A 26,683-nucleotide genomic window follows, 5' to 3' on the forward strand; every position below is an offset into this window, starting at 1 on the left:
ATTGCTGCTTGGCATTTAAGCCTGCTGCCTTCATAATCTAGCTGGCTGTAAATACTGCAGTTGGTCTCTTAGCCGTCACATCAGTCACTTAATGCCAAGTATAGGGGAGAACCCACAGAATAATTAACATACACCCATACAATGCTACACGCTCTAAGTCTGATGCACGTATTTACTTGAGTGATTGATGTGCCGTTGCCTGTGCCCCGCCCCGTGCAGGCGGACCATACGCAGTGTCTGGCAGTTTTACTAGTTCAGAGCAGCATTTAATAATTAGAAAAGAAAAACAAAATGACTTACATTTTATTTGAATAATACAAAAAATCTATAGCTTTTTTAATATAAAGAATACATGTTATAATGAAGAAAAATAGAAAAGAAATGATATTTACTAAAAATCCCTTCACCAACAAGGCCATGAGAGGGGAGCCTCGGAAAATTCCTCGAGCCTTACCGCTTTTGGCCTCAACCTAAGTACTAATATTCAGATTTATGTTTCCATATGCTACGTCTTAATCGTTTAGTGCCACCTTGATACAATGATACTATATATTATAGGTGCTGGTGGGAGGGGCACCGCTCGGAATAGTAACATCGGGCTATGGCCCTCTCACCAGGAATTTTCTATTATATTTCTATGTCTAAAACTATTCTACTGTATTTCATGCTATTCATTTTACACTTTCGGAAATTTACACATTTAAATTAATTACATTTTCTTATTACAGTTCGTTACATAACCTCACACCTTGTTCTACTACAAGAAATAATATGTGTGAATCGGTTACATTATCCAATTTTGTGTCTGTATCGTTATCAGTAACATCATCATCATAATCCTCAGTACTACTCCGTTCTCTCAGTCTGTCTCTCCATTGTCTCCCTCTGTTGTACTCGCAATTGTCTTGAAATTTTGTCTGCTGTGTTATTTAATTCTGTACAAGTAACTGGGTCCCTAATGAAGTTGTAAATATTAAACTGTCTCAGATCTGACTGTAGTATATGTGTGTGTAGCATGGAGGAGACAATCGTGAGTTCAGGGGTCCCAATGTGCCCATATGTGCATGTATCACTTTCCCTGAGATTCATCCGGTGTAGATGTGTTGGGTAAGGCCCTTGACCGGTCAAAATGTGTATCATGCCTCGACTCGAAGCTATGTATTTCATTTGTAGTCTCTCCCTGATATTTGGGAAGAAGTCGTGGACTCTACGGTCCTTGTCGCCCATATCCCAGTCTCTCTGTCAAGCAACTAAGCGCCAATTTTTAAGTGTAATTTGTCTTGAATGTCTTCTCCTGTTATAGGTCTTACCCCATCTCTACTGCCCTTCTTTAACCAATATGCTGCTGCACGGGATTTAATAGTTATTACGATCGGAAAGACACTTAGGACCACAGACAGGGTATCCAGTGATGCAGTTTTGAAGGCGCCTGACAATATCAGCAGCACCCCTCTCTGCCTGCGGCGAACAATAGTTTTGTTTATCGCAAGGCTCAGTTTATGAGCCCATGAGCTGGCTGCAAAACATATGATAGACTCAAAAATCACACAGTGGTACACTATCATGTATCTTAATGGTAATCGGAATTCTACTGTATTAATTCTAGCCAGTTTCTGTAGTAATTTTTCCGCAGCACAATACAACACCCAGTCCCTGAGCGGAGAAACGACCCAGCCGGGAATCGAACTCGGGCCGTTAGGTATGACATTCCGTCGAGCTGACCACTCAGCTACTAGGGACGGAAATTTGCGACAAAAGACACATTTATTAAACACTCTGTTTTCTTCGCATTTAAGCTTCTAACATTGTAACAGTTAGGACTCCTCAATAATCACAAGTTTACCTAAAGAATGTCACTACACGGAAAAGTAACTACGTTATTAGCTAGGAATGTGACCGTCTACTGACCGCTCCTCGACGCTTGCTGCTACATGGTTGGCGCGGTGCGGCGTAACGACCGCGCCGCGCTGCACAAAACCAACAAAAGAAGACTCGGTGCAGAGCGGCGCGTGAGATATGGACAGCAAACCGTCCCGCTCTACGCAACGACGAATAAGTGCCACGCAGTATCGGTACATCAGAGGAAATGGCTCGTTCGTGCGCCTCGCTGTTTGGACGGCGTTTCTCGTTTTCCATTTTTAATGATGCGTGGAAGCGCGCAAATTGGAACTTTACTGCGTTCCTCCCAACACTCTGCTCCAACCTACGCTCCTCTCAGCCACTCAGCGCTACTCTGCGCTGTGCGTTTTTGGACACGGATTGTATAAGCGTGCATCTATTATTTTTTAAAATTTCATTATTCTTATACTTCACTTATTTACTAGTTAAGACAAGCGGCGTTGCCCCAGTATTTATTTATTCCTGTCTTCTATTATCCCTTCTCCCCCTCTGTTCATCTCCTCCCCCCTCTGTTCATCTCCTCCCCCACTCTCATCTAATCTGCTCATCTCCCTCGGCTCCTTCCCTCTCTGTCCATCTCCTCCTACCCCTCTAATCCCATCTCCTTCTTCCCCTCTTTTTGCCAGCCTCCTTCTCCCCTCTCTCTCTATCCATCTCCTCCTCCCCCTCTCCATTTCCTCCTCTTTCCTTTGTGTGTCCATCTCCTCCTGATGTTCCTCTGTCTGTCTCCTCCTCTTCCTTCCTCTATTTCCTTCTGCACCTTTATTCATCGTTTCCTCCCCCATCTCTCTTCCTCAACTGTTCCCTGTCCATCTTCTCTTCTTTCCTTTTCCTGTCCATTACTTCCTCTCCTCTCTCTTCATCCGTTTCCCCCTCCCCTGTCTCTGTTTTCCCCCTCCTCCTCTTGTCGGTGCGTATCTTCTTCTTCCCTCTCATTGTCTATCTCCTCTTCCTTCTTCGCCCACCACATTATCCCACTCACCCCAATAGTAGGCTTGTGGCTCTTACCAGTACAGTATCTCTTTCCAGATTGTAACTAGCATGTGTACCAAATTTGATTGAAATCATTCCAGGGATTTCAGATGAGATTTTTACCTAGGGTCTTTTTACATACGCACATGTCAAATATATTTCACACATAGTTAACATATGTCTCCCGCTTTTTACACATATTTCACTTGTATGTCTAGCGAACTACCCCTGTCAGTTTCATTTTCACGCAGCTTCATGTTTATGACGTTACATCTCCTGAACTATGTGTCGTACAATGATATATTTTTCTAGGCACATTCGGTGGTATTTGTGGATACCGTCTGCAAAATTTGTTGCTAATAGACTTAGTAATAATGGAGTAATCAGTTAAAGCGTCATGAAAAAAATGGAGGTAGCGACAAACGTTTTCCTTTCATCATTTTGTAGGGGTCGTCAGCGAGAAAAAGTTTCATCAAGATTTGAAATTATCTGTAAAGTTTGCTGCAGTGTCCTCATTCTCAAACACTGGATAACAGAAATATGGGGAGTCTCGCGTCGTAGACTACACTGTTTTTTCACCCCTACTCCACCCTTTTTATAGTTGGGTGGTTCTTATCCTTACAGTGATTCCTTCCAGACAGTAAATGACATGTGAACCAAGTTTGGTTGATATCGGTTCGGTGGTTTAGGAGGAGATGTGGAACATGCATCCATTTATACATACATACATCCATTTTTGTAGTTTGTATGGATTACTTCAAGAACCGCAATACACTGAAGCAAGATCCGCAGGCGGCAAGAGAGAGAGAGCTGTTGTGTCCAACCCTGGTCTATAATGAGCTCGTTGTCGACGGTACGTTAAATCCTAACATCTTATCTGATCAAGAGTGTGCTTACACCCCTATGCTGCTGGAACATTGCATGTGAGGAGGGGCGGAGTCGTCAGTACAAAAGAGGGCGAGGAGGAGCATTGTGCTGTCAGTAGACAACCAGTAACAGCCGAACGCGTAGGTGGGCAGAGCTTCGTAACTTGGAATGTGACAAGTCACTAGAAATCACCTCAGTAATAAAATTATCGCTGACATTTCGGCCCTTCTAAAGCTGTGCAAGTCGACTACTGGTGATTGTGAAACAGGAAAGGGAAGGAACAACCACAGAAACACCAAGGCCGAGCAGACCCTGTCTACTGAAGGACAGGGACCATCTATCGATGCGGACGATGGTTATCGAAAATCGCATGACACCAAGTCAAGAAATTAACCGTGAGTCCCAAAGTGCTGCCAGCAACACAGCTAGCACAATAACTGCGCGTAGGAAGTTAAAAAAGGTGGTGTGAAACGGTCGAGCAGCTCCTCACTAGACACACATTTCTGTCGTCAGTGCTAAGGTGTGCTCGAGGTGGTATAAAAAGTGAACCACTCGGCGATTTATGTCTCTGGAAACACGTGACATGGAATGATGAATCACCATTTACTGTGAGGCCATCAGATGGAAGCGTGTAGGTTTCGCAAGTGCCTGGGGAACAATACACGCCATCATATGGAGTGCCAACAGTAAAGTACGGAGTAGGTGGTATTGAGATACGTGTGTGTTTTCCTTGGTTAGGGTGCGGTCCCCTTATTGTAAACGAGAAAACGCTACGTGGGGAGGACATGAAAACATTTTACACCATGTGTGTTGACTACAGAAGAGGAAAAGTCGGGAACGATGATTGTAAAAATGGTTCAAATGGCTCTGAGCAGTATGGGACTTAAGCATCTGAGGTCATCAGTCCCCGAGAACTTAGAATTACTTAAACCTAACTAACCTAAGGACATCACACACATTCATGCCCGAGGCAGGATTCGAACCTGCGACCGTAGCGGTCGCGCGGTTCCAGACTGAAGCGCCTAGAACCGCTCGGCCACTCCGGCTGGCCGTACGATGATTGTGTCAGCATGGCAATGCATCCAGTCTTAAAGCAGCATCCGTGAGTCTATGGTTTTCGGACAGTAGCGTTCCTGAGGTGGACTGACCTGCCCACAGTCCCGACATGAACCCAGTGGAATACCTATGGACTGATTTAGAACGTCGATTTTGTTCCAAATCCCAGTGGCCAATGTCACTACCTTCCCGGATCTAGATTCTTGAGGAAGAATGGGCTGCCTTTCCTTCACAGACAGATACATCACTGGAAGGGCTCCAGAGTTCAAACCGTCATAAAAACGAAGGGGTGATACACCACGTATTAACGTCCACTTATTGGTGTCCAGATATGTTTCATCAGATAGTTTATGGTAATAAACATGAAATGGATGTATTCAGCGAGCGTAAACTAAGTGATACGCGGTGCCATGAAATAATGTCAGTGAGGAACGTTCAGGCCAGGTTAGAAGCCGGCCGCGGTGGTCTCGCGGTTCTAGGCGCGCAGTCCGGAACCGTGCGACTGCTACGGTCGCAGGTTCGAATCCTGCCTCGGGCATGGATGTGTGTGATGTCCTTAGGTTAGTTAGGTTTAAGTAGTTCTAAGTTCTAGGGGACTGATGACCACAGCAGTTGAGTCCCATAGTGCTCAGAGCCATTTGAACCATTTGAACCAGGTTAGAAAGAGAGTCTTACGATTGAGACGAGTGCTTGCGGTATGTACGAGAGCAAGGTTCGAGTTCGGACTGGCACAAATTTTCATTGTAGCGACGTATTCATTACAAGGAATTTCAGCATTTCTGAGCAATTTTCGAAATTATTATTCTTCGGCTTTCGTGCAAAATTTATTCTTCAGCAGCAGTAGTATCACTTCATTTCATTACATTTTATTCACTTCATAGTCATCAGTTCTATCCTCTTCATATCAATGAATGTAATTCAGTTCTTACTCGTGGACGACGTCTTTTCCCAGGAGCCGTCCTTGTTGCAGAGAGTGGATGCCGGGTAGTAGAAACATTGTGTGATTCCAGTGACCTCTGTATCTGCAGAGGCTCATACAGTACGTATGAGAAGCATTCAAGACACGTCTTGCCGCCGGCTTTCAACCTTCAAGACGTTCAAATTATGTTGAGGAGGAGTGGGGTAATCTACATTCAGGACTGCTGGGGTCCCTCGTGGTTAGTACCGAGGCAGATCGACATTGCAGTCTACATTCTCCATTTTGCTGCTGGTAAACCTTCCGGGACGTGAGGTCGTGGTCCAAGAAACTCTTCTGTTAATGACGTTTCGTCCAGGGCTGCGCTGGACATCTTCAGAGGCGCTTCTCCACTGAGTATTGGGTCGGCGAGACTCAGCGGAGGAGCGCCTCTGAGGATGTCCAGCGCAGCCCTGGACGAAACGTCATTAACAGGAGAGTTTCTTAGACCACGACCTCACATTCCAAAAGGTTTACCAGCAGCTGTGTCATCCGGTAGTGAAAGCCATCATTCTGCTCTCCATGTTTGCGGGATACTAACAGTTACTGTCATTGCGCTATACTGTTCTCAGTGTTGCTTTCTATATTATGTTCTGCTCTGAAGATTCTTAGTGATGCATTCCCACTGTTATGAACTATCCCTACATTTTCTATGAGATTTATGGGATTGCAGCCGGATCGTATTGACTTCTTTCCACGTTTTCATTAGTATGTTCGGAAGGTAGCTGCAAAAGATGTCCAAAGAAGTGAAGTACTGTGTACCCTTTTAGAGTAATGGATGAATTTTCTACAAGGTGTCATTGACAATAAGTTGTAACTATTTCCAACGGAATGATAGTACTCTAAATTTCGCATACCGCACTCCGTCTCCAGGCCACAAGTGGCCCATCGGGACCATCCGACCGCCGCGTCATCATCAGCGGACGACGCGAATAGGAGGGGTGTATGGTCAGCACGCCGGCCGCGGTGGTCTCGCGGTTAAGACGCTCAGTCTGGAACCGCGTGACTGCTACGGTCGCAGGTTCGAATCCTGCATCGGGCATGGATGTGTGTGATGTCCCTAGGTTAGTGAGGTTTAAGTAGTGAAGTTCTAGGGGACTGATGACCTAAGAAGTTAAGTCCATTCAGAGCCATTTGAATCATTTTTTTTCTCTATGACGACTGACATGCATTTAGAAAATGCCGATCGTATGAAACCAATATCCTGCTCTTCACACATATTCTGAAAGGTACGGTCAAACATAGGCATGTGGATCCGATATTTCTATGTTTTCGAGAAGTTTTACATTTAATACCACACCGACCTCTGCAAAACAGTCTATCTACCTTCGCACAGAAATATTAATCAAGTTAGCTACTTGACTAACAACTACTTAGCAGAAGACAGAACAAAATTTTTTCATAAATTTGAGCACAATTTGGACTTTTCCCCATGCCTGAAACAAAATAAAGTAAAATAAAACTTACATGTTTAAGGGTATAGGTGCTTTCAGAGATTTTGTGGTCAGTCCGATGGTGTCATGTTGTTCATGTCATTCAAAATATGAAATGCTATAAGTGATTATTTTTCTTAGGCTTCCGTACCTCAATGGGTAAAAACGGAACCGTTGTAGGAACACTTTGTTGTCCGTCCCTCTGTCTGTCAGTCCGCCTGTTGCAAACCCTTTTCCTCACGAACGAGGAGACATATCATGTTGAAATGTATGTCAAATACTAAGGTATACGGCCCCATGGTGATGTAAAAAAGCTTGTAAGTTAGTGGTTCGAAATGGTTCAAATGGCTCTGAGCACGATGCGACTTAACTTCTGAGGTCATCAGTCGCCTAGAACTTAGAACTAATTAAACGTAACTAACCTAAAGACAGCACACACATCCATGCCCGAGGTGGGATTCGAACCTGCAACCGTAGCGGTCGCTCGGCTCCAGACTGTAGCGCCTAGAACCGCACGACCACTCCGGCCGGCTTGTAAGTTAGTGCAATCATAAAGATACGGCCATTTATGTCAAATATTTTTATGCTGACAAACTGACTGAGCAAAACATATATTACACTTCCCGTTGACCTAGTAGAATCGTGAAATTTGTCAAACAGCAGAGTTTCAAATTACAACAAAAGGAAACAAAATCCGCAAATTATGAATCTGTAATTATGTCACCCGAAAAAAATATGTATGTTATTTGTTGTCAGACTGTCTTTCCGTTCGTCTGGTTTCTCAGGAAGAGGTAGACGTGTCAAGCTGACTTTTATGTCACATGCCTAAGTCTGTGCTACATTGATGCTGCAAAAAAGTTAAGCTCCTAAATTGATGCAGTCGAAAAATGAGGCCGTTTATCTCACTTATTTTGATATTTACAAACGCTATCATTAAAACTCATAGGATGCTTCACCTTGACGCAGAATCATGAAATTTGGCAAGAAGAAAGGTTTCACTGTACAAGTAAAGGGAAAAAATCCTAATTTATTAAATGTAATTATATCACACGAAAAAACTTTTGTCATTTTTTATCGGACTTTATCGGACTCCAAACTCGAATTTAAAAACATTCTCGAACATCTTAGAATCTCTGAGAGCGATATCTTGCTAGCGTCAATGTCGATAACATTTAAAAATCGTCGAGATCGTCGTTTCCCGGAATAGATGAACTGTCTGTAGATATAATTAAGTTTGTAGGGAACCCTCAGTGGGCGAATCCTACTCGCACCTGGGCAGCTGTTGTTTTACCGAATAATTTATTTATACTTATAAACGATCCAGAGAGTCAGAATTAGCGGCTTTCTGAGTTCGACCAGTCTCTTTGAGAATACAACTGCTGGCATCCGCTAAACATGTCAAAAGTCTGGACTGACCTCGATTAGCACTCTGGTTTTGCTGTAACGATCTACATCACGACGTTTTGCAAGTGTGAAATGAACGGAGCGTGTTCAGAAACTATGTTCTAAAGGGTCGTAACGGCTAACAGCGGAACAAGTAACACGGCACTGCAACGGTCAATAGAACAATCCTGATCTGATCTCTAAACGCGCGGCCGCTATCCTTCTTGTTACCTTTCCTTGCGCCAAGCCAGTTCGGGTATCGCACAATCTCCAGAGATTATCTTTGCCCGTAGCTGCAAAGGGGCAGAGGGGATACCGGTGACCTGACGTCATCGTCCGCTCGTTGGTTTGGCCTAGGCACAGTCTGCGTGACCAGTAGGTCGCAACGCCCTTCACCGCCCATTCGACTGAAATTAATAGCTTCGAAAAGCTGTCCGGGGCCTCCACATCTGGCAGATTACATAGTGGGAGAAAATACCGATGACACCTTAGCTGAACACTTTTGACCTTCGGTACATCGGAAGAGTGATTCTCTGCGAGGTTGCTTGTGCTTCCTCGTGCGGTTTGTATGTGAAGCTGCTGTGACTGTCATTTCAACTGGGTCAGTTTTACTAACGTTTTAGCAATTATCAGGAAAGTAAGTGAAACAGGTGGCCTAAAACTAAATGTTGTACCAGATCTCTAAAAAAAAAGTGAAAATATTAGGATCTAAAGTTTTCAGTAATGTAAGAGAATATAGATGCTTCAAATGGCTCTGAGCACTATGGGACTTTACATCTGAGGTCATCAGTCGCCTAGAACATCTTAAACCTAACTCACCCAAGGACATCACACACGTCCATGCCCAAGGCAAGATTCGAACCTGCGACCGTAGCGGTTGCGCGGTTCCAGACCGAATCGCCTAGAACCGCTCGGCCACAACGGTCGGCAAGAGAATATCAATCATTCTTAATTTTATCATATCAGTACCTCAGTCGCGCTACTATTTCGGTTAACACAAATGGTCGGAACAGTTTCGATACATTTCTGGCACCTCTTTTACTGTAATAATGTATTTATTTATATGTCTCAGTTCAACTACTCCATACATGTGCGATGTAGCTTACAAAGATACAGAGAGAAACGTAAAAACACTTTGCTTAGGCAGAACATACCCGCTTACGCTACAATTTATTGAACAGGATGCGTATATGAAACTGCACGATGCCGATGAGAGTAACGCCGTCTACATTATGAGATGTTTCTCAGCACGTTTCTTATTAAGAGACAGCATTTGTTATTTGTTTGTGAGAGGATAGCGTAAGAAGTAGAAGTGTGTACAAGCATTTGTCCTATCGAGACAGCAATTTATCGTTCCTACCACCCTCATGCGAATATATTGAGGTGCATGCAGAATCACAATGGCCCCACGCGATTAGCAACTGATAGGATAGACATATATATCACTCGGTCGTACAGGATCGTAGAGGCATATCAAGTATCTTGATTCAGGGGAAATGACTTGATTGCATCAAGACAAGTAGACTGTCCACAAGGATAGTGCGACGGCGTCTGGAGCACCACTGACTGCCAGTACATCGACCATTGGGCTGGCATCACGCCGAGTTTTCAGACCAGTCCTGCTTCTGCAACCTCAATCACATTGTATGTGCGCGTGTGTCGATGCTCCGAGGACAACAAACGCTGCCAGATTGTTTTCCTCATCGTGATTTGTACGTTTGTGAGGTGTTAAGGTTGGTGGTTGTGCCCTATTTTCGCCATCTTTAAACGATGGAACGCAAGAATGTATGTTACGTGCTACTTTGACCAACCCTGATTTACATTTACATTTATACTCCGCAAGCCACCCAACGTTGTGTGGCGGAGGGCACTTTACATGACACTGCATTACCTCCCTTTCCTGTTACAGTCGCGTATGGTTCGCGGGAAGAACGACTGCCGGAAAGTCTCCGTGCGCGCTTGAATCTCTCTAATTTTACTTTCTTGATCTCCTCGGAAGGTATAAGTAGGGGGAAGCAATATATTCGATACCTCACCCAGAAACGCACCCTCTCGAAAACTGGACAGCAAGCTACACCGCGATGCAGAGCACCTCTCTTGCAGAGTCTGCCATTTGAGTTTGCTAAACATCTCCGTAACGCTATCACGATTACCACATAACCCTGTGATGAAACGTTCCGCTCTTCTTTGGATCTTCTCTATCTCCTCTGTCATCCCGACCTGCTACGGATCCCACACTGATGAGCAATACTCAAGTATAGGTCGAACTTGTGTTTTGTAAGCCACCTCATTTGTTAATGGACTACATTTTCTAAGGACTCTCCCAATGAATCTCAACCTGGCACCCGCCTTACCAACAATTAATTTTATATGATCATTGCACTTCAAATCGTTCCGTACGCATACTTCCAGATATTTTACAGAAATAAGAGCTACCAGTGTTTGTTCCGCTATCATATAATCATACAATAAAGGATCCTTCTTTCTATGTATTCGCAATACATTACATTTCTCTATGTTAAGGATCAGTTGCCACTCTCTGCACCAAGTGCCTATCACCTGCAGATATTCACGCATTTCGCAGCAATTATTTTAATGCTGCAACTTCTCTGTATACTACAGCATCTTCCGCGAAAAGCCGCATGGAACTTCCGACACTATCTACTAGGTCATTTATATATATTGTGAAAAGCAATGGTCCCATAACCCTCCCCTGTAGCACGCCAAAGGTTACTTTAACGTCTGTAGACGTCTCTCCATTGAGAAGAACATGCTGTGTTCTGTTTGCTAAAAACCCTTCAATCTAGTCACACAGCTGGTCTGATATTCCGTAGGGGTTGGTCGACTGTTTCACTGGACAACACATTCTCTGGATCTCTCACCCACTGAAAACATCTGATCACGGGTTACCAAGAGACCCAGGCGCCACAATTCGCGAGCCACTATGACTAATGAACTCTCGCGCAAAATGAAGCAGCGTATCGAATCTCAGACCGGGCTGAAGCCAGGTCACCTACAAGCACCAAATCACCAACAAAATATACTGTTTTTTGGTTGCTACTTCACTGCATATGCACAAGTAGGAAACTTCCGTAAGTTTCTACCCTTCCTGTACTTGCAGTTTAATGGCCAGCAGCGTATTTAATTGATATTGGTTAAACCACACGTACGTTTTGACTAAACGTAGAAGGCATTGTGATTTTCGAAGTGTATCACATATCCGACTACCTCATAAAAACCATCCGGACACCATTATCTAAGGCGAAGTTGACTACTTCATTTCACGACAGGCGGACCCGCCGATTTTAAAGGTGGTGGGGAGTCGTGTGCGGTCAGTCGAGATGCAGGAACAACATAAAAGCTCAATAACGTCGACTGGATGCCACATGAATAATAAATGCATCCGCGATATTTCGACCCTTCTAAAACTGTCCAAATCGACTGCTGCTCATGTAACTGTGAAAAGGAAACTCGAAGGAACAACTACAGCTAACCAAGACCACGCAAACGACATGTGCTGGTGGACAGGGCCCATCGAGCATTGCGGAGGGTGGTTGTAAAATAATCTATGAAATCAGCAGAAGGGATCGCGCGTGAGATTCAAAGTGCAACCAGCAGTCGTACAGAGGGGCCGAGCGGAGACACTTCTACTTGAAGTCAGGACAGCACCAGGGTACCTGTGAAGCGTCTCTGACGCTAGTAAAACATTGTCAGAGTTCAGTTATTTATTTGCCATGTTTACAGTCGCCTTGTTCCACACCCACCTTGCAGCCGATGCCTCATTCAGCGGCGTGTCGTATTACTGCTGACAGCTGCCGGGTCAATTTTTCGTCTGCAGGCCCAGGCGAAGAATGAGTGACCTTTCGTCGCTGTGCGCTGCCGGCGCGGCTATGGTCCAGATGCTCAGCGTTACGCACGCACCGCCGATCTTCACCGGGAATATCGCCTAGATACCCTCTTGCAGGTATTCCAAAAACTCTCCACACGACTATACAGAAACACGAGACACTCGCATAACCCGTTTATTCTTTCTCTGGGGAACTGCGACCCCAACCATAGATGGAAACATAATAGACCAAAGACACTATTAGCAAGGAACTAAACATCTATGGCCCATAGCACGCTAACACAACAATACTGGCGAGCCCCTGCGACACAGCCACTACTGGCAACCCCAGATGCTCGACCTGCCGTAAAACAGGCAATCGCAGGGAAGCAAACCAGCCACACACACCCCCTACACTGTGAGCTGATCTACGGCCGATCGCCCACTAATGTATGTCGACCTCGGACTGTTACAGGAGCGAAGCTGCTGCAGCAGGCCCAGGAAAATTCACATGAGCCCAGCTGCAGCGCCCGGACTGACCCATCTAGAACGAGCACCCGCAACAACAAAGGTAACGATGCACGATACCTCGCGCTAACATAACATCAACTTGCCCACACTGTTGCAGCTAGCAAGCCGCTACTGCCCTTACTACCCGTTCTACTGTCGCAGAGATTGTTTTTTTTTCCCTTGGCGCTCTCTTCCCTCTGCCCTTACAAACCGCTACCCTTCGATCGCTTTCGTCCACTGTCTCCTGATGGACCAAGTCAATGAGTAATCCTACCCAGACGCATGTACAACATCACAGCCCGCATCCTGTGACTTCTCATTCGAAAACTAACATGTTATACGGAGGTGACAGTGCAACTTTTGGTTTGCCCCATCCAATATAAAAAGAAGCGGCTATGGTCCAGCATAGTGGTGTCGTACCAGCTACTGGATCTCACTGCGGATTTTGTGTTGACACTTGATGACCATCCGCGATGTGGTGTTGTCGGAAGTTGTGTGGTCGGTCGTTCTCCTTCCTACCTGCCACGTAGGTTTCAGCATCCAGGGCTCCCAAGTATTCAACTGGAACGTGGACCCCTCGAGGCCCTGCTGCCTGTTTTCCCGCTGAAATTCCGTGCTGTCAGCACTCCTCAAAGCGATGTTGTCGGAAGACAGCTTCTTCATCAACAACGGTAGACCGCGACAGTATGAAGTTCATAAGGCGAAGACCGTCATGTCAGGTATATCTTCCGCTGGTTCGTAGATTGTGCTGTAGCAAATAGATTCGCTTCAGTATCGTAACCATGGAATCGAGTGCTATTACTGAGAAACCCATCGATCCCAATGATCAGCTCCTTGAGAGCTGGCGAGCTCGAGTATTTAAAGGGAGCTATCTTGAGGCTTCGTGTCCTTCTTATTCTGCTATATTTCGTTAACAGGTACCGTTCCTTTCGACATCTCTTACGAGTTAACGAATCTGTACGTTTCCTTTGGTTTTCTGTCCCACGCTTTTTCTGCTGGGCTTTTCCTCTATGCCTCGGCGCGGTGTTGTAACGTGCCGAGGCCTCACGCATTTGCAACATACCGCTTGTTTCCTGGTTCTGTGTCTGCCTCTGGCATGACCGCACTGTGCCTTGTACTAAGATGAATGAGTGTTAAATTTTTTTCTAATTCTTAACCTATTACTATTTTATGACGTAACAGAGCAGCTAGCAAAAAGACTCTGCGTAGGGAGTTAGTGTACAGTAGACAAGCAGTTCTTCGTAAGCCACAAATTTCTGTAGCCAGTGCTAAGCGATGCTTAAGGCTGAATTTTTGAAAATGATATTATTGAAATCATCGGTGGAAGTGTCGACAAAACGGTTGCTCAAGCTGGTGTGTAGAATGTATGAGACTGACGATATACCTTTAGACTTCCGAAAAAACATCATCCACACAATTCCGAAGACAGAAAGAGTGACAGTGCGAAAATTATTGCACAATTAGGTTAACACAACACGTATCAAGTTGCTTACAAGGATAACACACAGAAGAACGGAAAAATTGAGCATCTGTTAAATGACGATCAGTTTAACTACAGGAAAGGAAAAAGACACCCAAGAGGCACTTCTGACATTGAGGTTCATAATGGAAACAAGACTGAAGAAAAATCAGTATACGTTAATAGGGTTTTTTGACCTGGAAAAAGCTTTCGACAGAGTAAGATGGTGCAAGGTGTTCCAAGTCTGAGGAAAGTACGACTATGCTATAGTGAGAGACGGGTGATATACGAGGGTCAGTCAAAAAGTAATGCCTCTTATTTTTTTTTCTACGTTTAATTGTCAGGAAATTTAAATGCAATTACATAGGTTGAAAACCACAACATTGAGGATCATTTTGTCATTTTTCAATGTAATCTCCGCCCATCTCTACAGTTTTGGTCCATCTTTGAACAAGGGCATGTATCCCAGCACGGTAAAAATCACAGCTCTGCTTCCTAAGCCATTGACGCACGGATGTTTTGACGGCCTCCTCATCTTCAAAATGAATCCCACGATGAGCTTCTTTTAGTGGCCCGAACAGATGGAAGTCTGATGGTGCCAGGTCAGGGCTGTATGGGGGATGAGGCAAAACTTCCCATCCAATTTTGACAATCTCGTCAGAGGTGTGACGACTGGTGTGTGGTCTTGCATTGTCATGCAAAAGAAGAACATCTGCCATTGATTTTGTTGGGCGAACTCGCTGAAGACGTGCTTTAAGTTTTTTGAGGGTTGTGACGTATTGAACAGAATTTATTGTGCATCCCTGCTCCAAAAAATCAACCAGAATCACACCCTCTGTATCCCAGAAAACTGTTGCCATACTCGTAACTTTCCCTGCCGATCGCACAGTTTTGAATTTTTTCTTCCTCGGCAAGCTTGTGTGACGCCACTCCATTGACTGCCTCTTTGATTCGGGTTCAAAAAAATGCACCCATGTTTCGTCCCCGGTCACAATTTTTTTCAGAAACTCGTCTCCCTCCAAACGGAAGCGCTGCAAGTGTTGGGAGGCTATTGTTTTCCTTGCCTCTTTATTCTGATCGGTTAACATTCTTGGAACCCACCGTGCACAAACTTTTGAGTACCCCAATTGTTTAATAATCGTGATCACACTGCCTTTACTAAGAGAAATAATGCGACACACTTCATCTGCAGTCACCCGACGGTCACCACGAATGATGTCATCAACTTGCTGAATGTTGTGTGGAGTCACTGCACTCACCGGCCTGCCGCTCCGCTTTTCGTCAGTCAACGGTGTTTGCCCTTCAGCTTCCTTACAACGACGAACCCATCGTCTAACAGTGCTGACATCCACTGTCACAACACCATACACCTTCTTCAGTCTTTCATGAATGCGTATGGGCGTTTCACCTTCTGCATTCAAGAATTCAATCACACAACGCTGTCTCAAACGAACATCGATGTCGGCCATCTTACAAACTTCTGCTGTGCTGCCACCTGTTGACACAGAAAGTTACTACTGCAGTGGATTGCAGAAGAAGGTTTGAGGAATGGCGCCAAATTCAAATTTTTCACTTAACTTAATTTTTTTAAGTAGAAAAAAAATGGGAGGCATTACTTTTTGACCGACCCTCGTACAATATGGTTCAAATGGCTCTCAGCACTATGTGATTTAACTGCTGTGGCCATCAGTTCCCTAGAACTTAGAACTGCTTAAACCTAACTAACCTAAGGACATCACACACATCCATGCCCGAGGCAGGATTTCAACCTGGTCACGCCGTTCCAGACTGTAGCGCCTAGAACCTGTTGGCCACCCCGGCCGGCAATATACAATATGTACAAGAGCCAAGAGGGTATAATAAGAGTGGACGACGAAGAACAAAATAGTAGGATGAAAGAGGGTGTAAGAGAAGGCTGTACTCTTCACGCCTACTTTTCAGTCTACACATCGAAGAAGCAATAACGGAAATGAATTGAAAAGTTCAAGAGTGGGATAAAAATTCAAGGTGAAACGATGTCAATGATATGATTCGCTGATCACATTGCTTCCTGACTGCAGGCGAGAAAGAACTGCAGGATTTGTTGAATAGAATGAACAGTCTAATGAATACAATATATGAATTGAGAGTAAATCGCAGGGAGATGAAAATTACGAGAAGTAGCACAAATGAGAAGAGCGAGAAGATTAACATCAGACTTGAGGATCACAAAGTAGACGAAGTTAAGGAATTCTGCTTCCTAGGCAGCAAAATAACACATGATGGACGGAGTAAGGAGGACAGAAGAAGCAGACTAGCACTGGCAAAAAGGCATACCTGGACGAGAGATGTGTACTAATATCAAATATGGCTCTTAATTTGAGGAAGAAATGTCTGAAAACGTGTTTCTGGAGCACAGCATTGAATGGTAATGAAGGATGGACGGTGGGAAAACATGATAGGCGGAGTAAGGAGGACATAAAAGGCAGACTAGCGCTGGAAAAATGGGCATTCCTGGCTAAGAGATATCTACTAATATCACATATGGCTCTTAATTTGAGGAAGAAATTTCTGAGAATGTGCGTTTGATCACAGCATTGAATGGTAATGAAGGATGGACGGTGGGAAAACCGCAACAGGAGGCAATCGAAGTGCTTGAGATGTAGTGTTAGAAAAGAATTTTGGGAATTAGGTGGCCTGATAAGGTAAACAATGATGAGGTTCTCCCGAGAATCAAGGACAGGAATATATCGAAAACACTGACAAGAAGAAGAGACAGGATGACAGGACATCGGTTAAGACATGAGGGAGTAATTTCCATGGTAATAGAAGGAGCTGTGGAGGGTAAAGGCTGTAGAGTAAGATTGGAATACATCCTGTAGTAATTGAGGACGTAGGTTGCTGTTGCTACTGTGAGATGAAAAAGTCGGTCCAGGAAAGGAATTCGTGGGGACTAGCCTCGAACCAGTCAGAAGAGTGATGACGGAAAAAAAGTCAGTCTGACGTTACTGGACAGTGAATGACTGGAATGATGAATCACTATACTCTGTGGCAGTTCGATGGAAGGGTTTGGGTTTGGTGAATGCCTGGAGAACGTTACCTTCCATCATGTGTAGTGCCAGCAATGAAGTACAGAGGAGGTGATATTATGGTATGAGGGTGTTGTTTGAGGCTTAAGATGTGGTACCGTATCAGCGCGTCGATGCACACTGCCAAAAACCAGCATCTGTGGGGCAATGGTTTGTTGAACATAACATACACGAAATGAAGTGGCCCGGCTCGAGTCCCTACCTGGACCCAATGGAACACCTTTGGGATGAGTTAGAACGTCAACTTCGCTCGAGACCCCAGCTTCTAGTTTGGGTCCTTGACGAAGATTTTGCTGACTTCTCCCCCCCCCCCCCTCAGACATTCAGTCACTTCATTGAAAGTGTCCCTCGCAGAGTTCAGACCGTTATAAAGGTGAAGGGTGGATACAACCTACATCAATGTCGACCAATGAATGTCTGGAGACCTAGGATCAGATAGCGCATATTTGGCACTTCTACATCTACGTCTACATGTACATTTATACTCCGCAAGCTACCCAACGGTGTGTGGCAGAGGGCACTTTAGATGCCACTGTCATTACCTCCCTTTCCTGTTCCAGTCGCGTATGGTTTGCGGGAAGAACGAGTGCCGTAAGGCCACAGTGCGCGCTTGAATCTCTCTGATTTTACATTCGCGATCTCCTCGGGAGGTATAAGTAGGAGAAAGCAACATATTCGATACCTCATCAAGAAACACACCCCCTCGAAACCTGGACAGCAAGCTACACCGCGATGCAGAGTGCCTCTCTTGCAGAGTCTGCCACTTGAGTTTGCTAAACATCTCCGTAACGTTATCACGCTTGCCAAATAACACTGTGACGAAACGCGCCGCTCTTCTTTGGATCTTCTCTATCTCCTCTATCAACCCGACCTGGTACGGAACCCAACCTGATGTGCAATATTTAAGTATAGATCGAACGACTGTTTTGTAAGCCGCCTCCTTTGTTAATGGACTACATTTTCTAAGGACTCTCCCAATGAATCTCACCCTGATACCCGCCTTACAAACAATTAATTTTATATGATCATTCCACTTCAAGTCGTTGCGCACGCATACTCCCAGATATCTTACGGAAGTAACTGCTACCAGTGTTTGTTCCGCTATCAGACAATAAAGGATCCTTCTTTCTATGTATTCGCAATACATTACGTTTGTCTATGTTAACGGTCAGTTGCCACTCCCTGCACCAAGTGCCTATCCTCTGTAGAACTTCCTGCATTTCGCAGCAGTTTTTTAATGCTGCCACTTCTCTGTATACTACAGCATCATCCGCGAAAAGCCGCATGGAACTTCCGACACTATCTACTAGGTCATTTATATACATTGTGAAAAGCAGTGGTCCCATAACACTCCCCTGTGGAAAGCCAGAGGTTACTTTAACGTCTGTAGACGTCTCTCCATTGAAAACAACATGCTGTGTTCTGTTTGCTAAAAACTCTCAATCCAGCGACACAGCTGGTCTGATATTCCGTAGGCTCTTCCTTTATCAGGCGACAGCGCGGAGCTGTATCGAACGCCTTCTGGAAGTCAAGGAAAATAGCATCTACCTGGGAGCCTGTATCTAATATTTTCTTGGTCTCATGAGCAAATATAGCAAGTCGCTTCTCCGGAATCCATGTTAATTCTTACAGAGTAGCTACTGGGTTTGCGGAAACGACATGATACGCAACCAAAAAACATGTTCTAATATTCTACAACAGATCGACGTCAGAAAGATACACTTGTTAGCCTAAAAGAAGTGCGCTGGCGTGACATGCAGCCGGGGAGTGGCTGGTGTGGGCGTGGACCTGTCGGTGCAGGCAGGAGGACGTGTGTCACTGGAAGGCGGCTGTGATGGCTGCGCGCGTGGCGCCAGTAGGCGGCGGTGGGACGCATCGTGGCCGCGTGCCAGGCGCCCGCCAGTGGGAGTGGCGTGGCGCGGAAGCGAAGATTTTCGCGGCTCCGCGACAGGCATTTCCGGCCGCGGGCCTCGGCGACCCGTTGGCACGCGTCCAATTGCGGGAGGGCGTCGGGTTGCGCAGTGGCCATCCAAAGGTCACGGAGCTCGGCATCGTGCAACACAGGTAGTCACAAAGACTTAATTATCGCCTCGGGAAAAAAATATCAAGCTGCGACCATGTAACTCGCTGGTGATCTTGTTAGTTCTCGTCTTTCCTTGTGACGCGTTTGTAACAATAGAAGCCTTATTACATCTGTCTTTCAATTTATTTTCACTTGCTGCAACGTAATTTCTCAAGGTGGGTCGTTTCTGGCCTCTTATCCACAGCGTCTGTCCTTCGACGTTTGAGGTGCCAAAGAGGCCCACAGCAATTCCCACGTCCACACACCGTTGTCCGTATGCAAGACATCGAACCAGGCCATTTCATTTTCTCTTTTCTTCTTTTTTTTATAGAAGAAGCTTTTAATATTTTTCAAATAACAGTTCGTGAAATCAAAATACACTAATGGCCATTAAAATTGCTACAACACGAAGACGACGTGCTACAGACTCGAAATTTAACCGACAGGAAGAAGATGCTGTGATGTGCAAATTATTAGCTTTTCAGACCATTCACACAAGGTTGGCGCCTGTGGCGACACCTAAAACGTGCTGTCATGAGGAAAGTTTCCAACCGACACAAACAGCAGTTGACCGGCGTTGCCTGGTGAAACGATGTTGCGATGCCTCGTGTGAAGAAGAGAAATGCGTACCATCACGTTTCCGACTTTGATAAAGGTCGGATTGTTGCCTATCGCGATTGCGGTTTATCGTATCGCGACATTGCCGCTCGCGTTCGTCGAGACCCAATGACTGTTAGCAGAATATGGAATCGGTGGGTTCAGGAGGGTAATACGGAACGCCGTGCTGGACCCAACGGCCTTGTAGCACTAGCAATCGAGATGACAGGCATCTTATCCGCATGGCTGTAACGGATCGTGCAGTCACCAGAGGGGGACGTTTGCAAGACAACAACCATCTGCACGAACGGTTCGACGACGTTTGCAGCAGCATGGACTATCAGCTCAGAGACCATAGCTGCTGTTATCTCTGACGCTGCATCACAGACAGGAGCGCCTGCGATGGTGTACTCAACGAACCTTGGTATACGAATGGCAAAGCGTCATTTTCTCGGATGAATCCAGGTTCTGTTTACCGCATCATGATGGTCGCATCCGTGTTTGGCGATATCGCGGTGAACGCACATTGAAAGAGTTTTTTCGTCTTCGCCATACTGGCGTATCACAAGGCGTGATGGAATGGGGTGCCATTGGTTACACGTCTCGGTCACCTCTTGTTTGCATTGACAGCACTCTGAACAGTAGACGGTTAGGTTAGGTTAGGTTTACATTTCAGATGTGTCACCACCCGTCGCTCTACCCTTCAAAAATGGTTCAAATTGCTCTGAGCACTACGGGACTCAACTGCTGTGGTCATTAGTCCCCTAGAACGTAGAACTACTTAAACCTAACTAACCTAAGGACATCACACACATCCATGCCCGAGGCAGGATTCGAACCTGCGACCGTACCAGTTGCACGGTTCCGGACTGCGCGCCTAGAACCGCGAGACCACCGCGGCCGGCCGCTCTGCCCTTCATTCGATCCCTGCGAAACTGTACATTTCAGCAGGATAATGCACGACCGCATGTTGCAGGTCCTGTACGGGCCTTTCTGGATACAGGAACTATTCGACTGCTGCCCTGGCCAGCACATTCTCCAGATCTCTCACCAATTGAAAACGTCTGGTTAATGGTGGCCCACCAACTGGCTCGTCACAATACGCCAGTCACTACTCTTGAGAACTGTGGCATAGTGTTGAAGCTGCATGGGCAGCTGTACCTGTACACGCCATCCAAGCTCTGTTTGACTCAATGCCCAGGCGTATCAAGGCCGTTATTACGGCCAGAGGTGGTTGTTCTGGGTACTGATTTCTCAGGATCTATGCACCCAAATAGTGTAAAAATGTAATCACATGTCAGTTCTAGTATAATATATTTGTTCAATGAACACCCGTTTATCATCTGCATTTCTTCTTGGTGTAGCAATTTTAATGGCCAGTAGTGTATAAATAAATTGTTTGGTAATTTATAACGAAAAAAACATAAAAAGCGGAATATTGGATATACGATAGATGTTGGAGCCGCCATCTTTATGTCTGAGGGTGAATACCTAGGCATTTGTCATCGAGCCGTTGACACACAGAAACCATACTTGATAGGTGCCATTGGTACGATAATTATATTACGCTAGATCTGGCTGGTTGGCTATATGATTATTTACAGAATTATAGTGCCCTACGTGAAAATACACCTTTCCTTCTTCTTCTTCTTCTTCTTCTTCTTCTTCTTCTTCTTCTTCCACTCTGTGGATTTTCCCGTTTTGGTTTACATCGATTTAACCTCTAGATGGCCTAGAACGAAGTAGGGAAGAGCAAGGTATTCTTTCTCCTCACAGACATTGCTTCTTGAAATCATTGTTTTGGCTGTCCATGGAACCTTCCACTTCGAAATTCATAAAAAAAATGGTTCAAATGGCTCTGAGTACTATGGGACTTAACTTCTGAGGTCATGAGTCCCCTAGAACTTAGAACTACGTAAACCTAACTAACCTAAGGACATCACACACATCCATGCCGAAGGCAGGATTCTAACCTGCGACCGTAGCGGTCGCGCGGTTCCAGACAGAAGCGCCTAGAACCGATAGACCACTCCGGCAGGCGAAACTCATCTCACCGACACTCTGAAAAATCTCCCTACGTTATTGTTTTATCATCCTAGAGTAAAGAAAGATGCTACTGGTTGTCATATCAGGAGAACGCAGGAGATGACGCAAAATTTGATGGAATTAAGAAGCAGCACGCTTGACTTGTCCTGTACAGAATGTACTACGGCGTCGCCACAGAGCTGAAACACCATTTTGGACGTCTTCCCACCACGCTTCGTCTTGAAAGCCTCCCACAACCTCGTCAGAGATTTCAGTAGTATATGATCCGTATCGACCCGTTCAATGTTTTTACATCTTTGGCTACTGACGCTGTCCGTCTGTGTCTAGTCGCCTGGTGGCGCTTCGATCGGCTGTTAGTTGAGTCTTTGGTTGCAGTTCCTTGGAGCAGCTTGTTGACCACGTCGGCAGGCAGTCGGTCGCAGTCGGCGAGAGAGAGAGAGAGAGAGAGACAAGAGGCACATGTGATGGGGTGGGCTCTTCACGGAGCTTAGGCGTGTACGATTGTCTAAGGAGCCGGTGGTCGATAGGGTGGTATCGGTCGGCAGAGCTTGGGCCCAATGTCGACGCAGCCGGCTTACCTTGGATTTACCTGGCACATTTGCTGGTGTGGGTGTTGGAGTGCTGTTGATTTTCTGGTGCAGTCTGTTCTGCCGTTTGGGGGTAAGATCTTTGTTACTTGATTGCCAGATGTGCTCCCATTTTGAAGTTGCTCCGACTACGCTGGGTTCCCTGTGGTTCTCCATCATTCCGTGTTAAATTCACCCTTCGGTATCTCTTTTGAAATTATCTGAGTGTCATATTCGTGTGTTTTAATTTGTTTTTATTTACAACTTGCTCAGTGTCTTCTCATTTTGTCAGATGCGCCTAAAATTAATTGTCATATGTTCTAGGCCACCACGTTTGTCAGTGACCACTGACGTCGAAACTGAGTCTTATTTGTGTTGGAAGTTGTTGCTTCCTTGACTGATGTAGCGACTATAAAATTGTCTGCGGGTGTAGGAGGTAAACGCTACTGGCACGGTGAATCTTGACTTATTTCGGTAATTAAGTTCTATAATTCTGGGGAGATTTTTGTCCTTTCAAGAAAATTAATATATACGGTTTAAAATATAATTACTATTGTAGTTGTTTGAGTTTTAGGCCTCAAGATCTTCCTGTTGCCTTTTAAGCTATTTAAGTTAATGTGACTGAGTACCGTGTGATTTCCTGCTTATTACATTAACTTGTCATATTTTACTGTAAGATTAAGCGGTTGATCCTTTTAGTAATTCTTATTGCAAAATGCTTGTTGTTATACGTAAGCTTTTTGGGGCCATGCTCACAATAAGTTTCTTGTCTCGGTCTGAGCATTTTCATGTGTTCTATGATTATTATGCACGAATTATATGTCTGATTGTTTACTCTCTGCCTTCCGAGCTGTTAGTAGCGTTTGGAGGGGCTGCCCCGAAGTGTCGCCTTTCCATCGGGTGTACCCTACCTGCGTCGGCTGTGTACGTGCGCACGGGCGGCGCTCCGCTTCCCGTCTCACCGTAACCTCTAAGACGTTGTGGCCTCCTGGCTTGTCACGGCATCCCTCATAGAGAGACTTCACTCACAATCAGAGGCATGTATGACTGCTTCCCACGGTGGTTCCAGTGTAGCTGGTGCACGGTTCTGTCAGGCAACATTTCATTAATTAAAACCACAGCTGCTATTTCCTAGACATCACAGCTATGTTTACTCCAGTTGCTCATTAGTTTTCTTGCTAAATTGCATATTTCCGTCACACTTCGCTTTTCCATTCTAGATTCTCCTCTGAAAGCTCCATTTCCATTATGTACCAGAGGACTTCACTCAGCTCAGCAATTGTCACGCCACCGTCTTTACATCTCTGTGTACATTCTCTAGAAGCCACCTATAGCGGTTTGCAGTGCGGTTACCTAGTACTATCTGACCAAGTTTCACGCATGTAATGTCTCTAAATTGCTTTCCAGTGCCATAGAAGAAAACATGTGTAGTTCCATTAAAAAATTCGCTGTCATAACTCGCAGCTATAAACGTCAAAAATTAGTTGTATCTGTCAGAAAATTCGGCACATTGTCCAAACCGCACTTGGGTATGTGTACTCATTCTGAATTAATTTGGCCTTGCCTTTTGATAGGTGCCTCGCCCTTATTCCTTACCAACGTCCAGCGAAGATATTTTTCTGTAGAAAACATCATCGTTGGTTAACAATCCTATTTCTGTAACCAGCGACTCAGCTAGCGAGACTATTTGCCTCCAGAACCGGCGGCGCCACAAAGCACGGCAGACAGCGACTACACAGCAACGTTCCACAGACGTGCCGTCCACCGCCACGTCTCGTCGCGTGGAGCGATCCCGTCGTCTCTGGTGCGAGGTAATGCTGCTTGCGCGGCGACAGCCAGCCAGTGTCGTATTCGACAAGCTTACAAAATACGCGCGTGCTGCCACCTGGTTGATAATCTACACTGCGAGCTTGGATTATGTTTGGTGTTCGACTCTAGCTGGATTTCTCATAGCAGTATGACGGGTTGGGTCTTATTCACGGTCTTGCAGGTTTACGGAGTTCATTCTTTGCCTAACGGCAGCCAGCCAGAATTTTGTTTTGTGCGTCGACCTCTTACCCTGTACCGAACTTGTAACTAGTGTATTTGTTGAAATGAACGGAACGGAAGCAGCATTCCACTGCTACTGGTGCTTATTTAGCGCAACAGGCTGTCTGAACCTAGCAGCGACCATCCGCAGAAAACTGGTTGAGTTAGTAAGATGCTGAAAGGCACACCCGGTACTGCACGTTAGCGCGTGGACTGCCACATGAGCCAATGGTGGCTCACAGTTACATGGGTTCTGAAGCCACGTGAGCCATATTTGGTTCACGTATACATTGTACAGTGGGATCCGTGAGCCATAACTGGCTCACATGCAGAGTTGTGTTTAAGAGACCTCGTGAACCCCACAGGGATCGCAGATAATGAGTTTCAGATATGGGTTCAAGAGTGGTAGCTCCACGAAACATTCTCATGTTCGTAGCACTCAATATTTTTGCAATTGGTAGCCACAGTGATTCCTAACTTCGGCGTACGGTTAATTGGTACAGAAAGATCGTTTTTGAAATCCTTTTTGGAACATCTGTTGTAAATGCTCAAGTGCTCTACAACTTGACAAACAAAGGATCAAAGTCTCGCATACAAATAATTCAATTAACGCGTGACTTTAGTGCTATTGAATGCCAAAGATCCACAACCACGAGCAACACTACAACCGTTCCAAGAAGGTAACAGCCATCGACTTGTGACAGTACAGGGACCAAACCAGAGCAGTCGAAGAAGATGTTTGGGCTGTTATAAGCGCCTGCGAAGAACAGAAAAAAGAAAGGATGCTGCTAAGAAAGTGAAGAGGGTGCGCACTAAATGCAATAAATTTGACACTTTTATGTGCAATGAGTGTTTTAGTGAAATTCACAATGCTGTGTTGAAGAAGTAGAATATTCTAAGATCTTAATTCATGAACATTGTCAGACCAAGTAAAAAAATTGTAAATAATATTATTTGTAGTTAATATAGTCAAATGACTAAGTGTTTAAATCATTTCTTGAAAAACTACTTTTTTTTATACCTATTGTGGTTTTAGATCATGTGAGCCATATGCCACAGACTGTGATCGTGTTGAAATGTTGTTGTTGGGCCATGTTAGTCATACATGTCTCTCGACTCTTATCAGCCCAGAACACTCATAAACTGACATATTATCAAATAACTCAATTCTACATGTTCAAAAGAAGACATCTGATGCAAAAGACCACTTTGGCTTCGGAAGTAAAATTCGTAATTTCATTGTGGCATAGCAAAGCATGGTCCAAATTTCATCACGGCAGACAATGTGTTAACAGACAGCAGCTTAACGTATCCAGAATGAAATAGCAGAGCTGTTTCGCCCTAGAGCCAAGTAGAGAGCGCAAATAACTGCAGAGCGACAAAGTCGCTTCCTTATATTATATTTGAGTATCAGTTGTCTTGATTATTCTGATTCATTTATAGCTCCATAATGACTGCAGTATACGTCAAGACCAACATCTATAATCGGTAAGTCATTTTCTGATCTGTGGCGAAGGTATTTCTATTTCGTACAGCAATGTAATAGAGAAAGGAAAGGCAAACCTACGTTTCTAGAATTTGTAGACTTAGAGAAAGCTTTTGACAATGTTGACTGGAATACTCTCTTTCAAATTCTTAAGGTGGCAGGGGTAAACCACAGGGAGCGAAAGGCTATTTACAATTTGTACAGAAAGCAGATGGCAGTTATAAGAGTCGGGGTATGAAAGGGAAGCAGTGGTTAGGAAGGGACTGAAACAGGGTTGTAGCCTATCCCCGATGTTATTCAATTTGTATATTGAGCAAGCAATAAAGGAAACAAAAGAAAAGTTCGGAGTAGGTATTAAAATCCATGGAGAAGAAATAATTACTTTGAGGTTCGCCGATGACATTGTATTTCTGTCAGAGACAGCAAAGGACTTGGAAGAGCATTTGAACGGAATGGTCAGTGTCTTGAAT

The sequence above is a fragment of the Schistocerca gregaria genome, chromosome 5 (assembly GCF_023897955.1).
Source record: "Schistocerca gregaria isolate iqSchGreg1 chromosome 5, iqSchGreg1.2, whole genome shotgun sequence".
Lineage (NCBI taxonomy): Eukaryota > Metazoa > Arthropoda > Insecta > Orthoptera > Acrididae > Schistocerca > Schistocerca gregaria.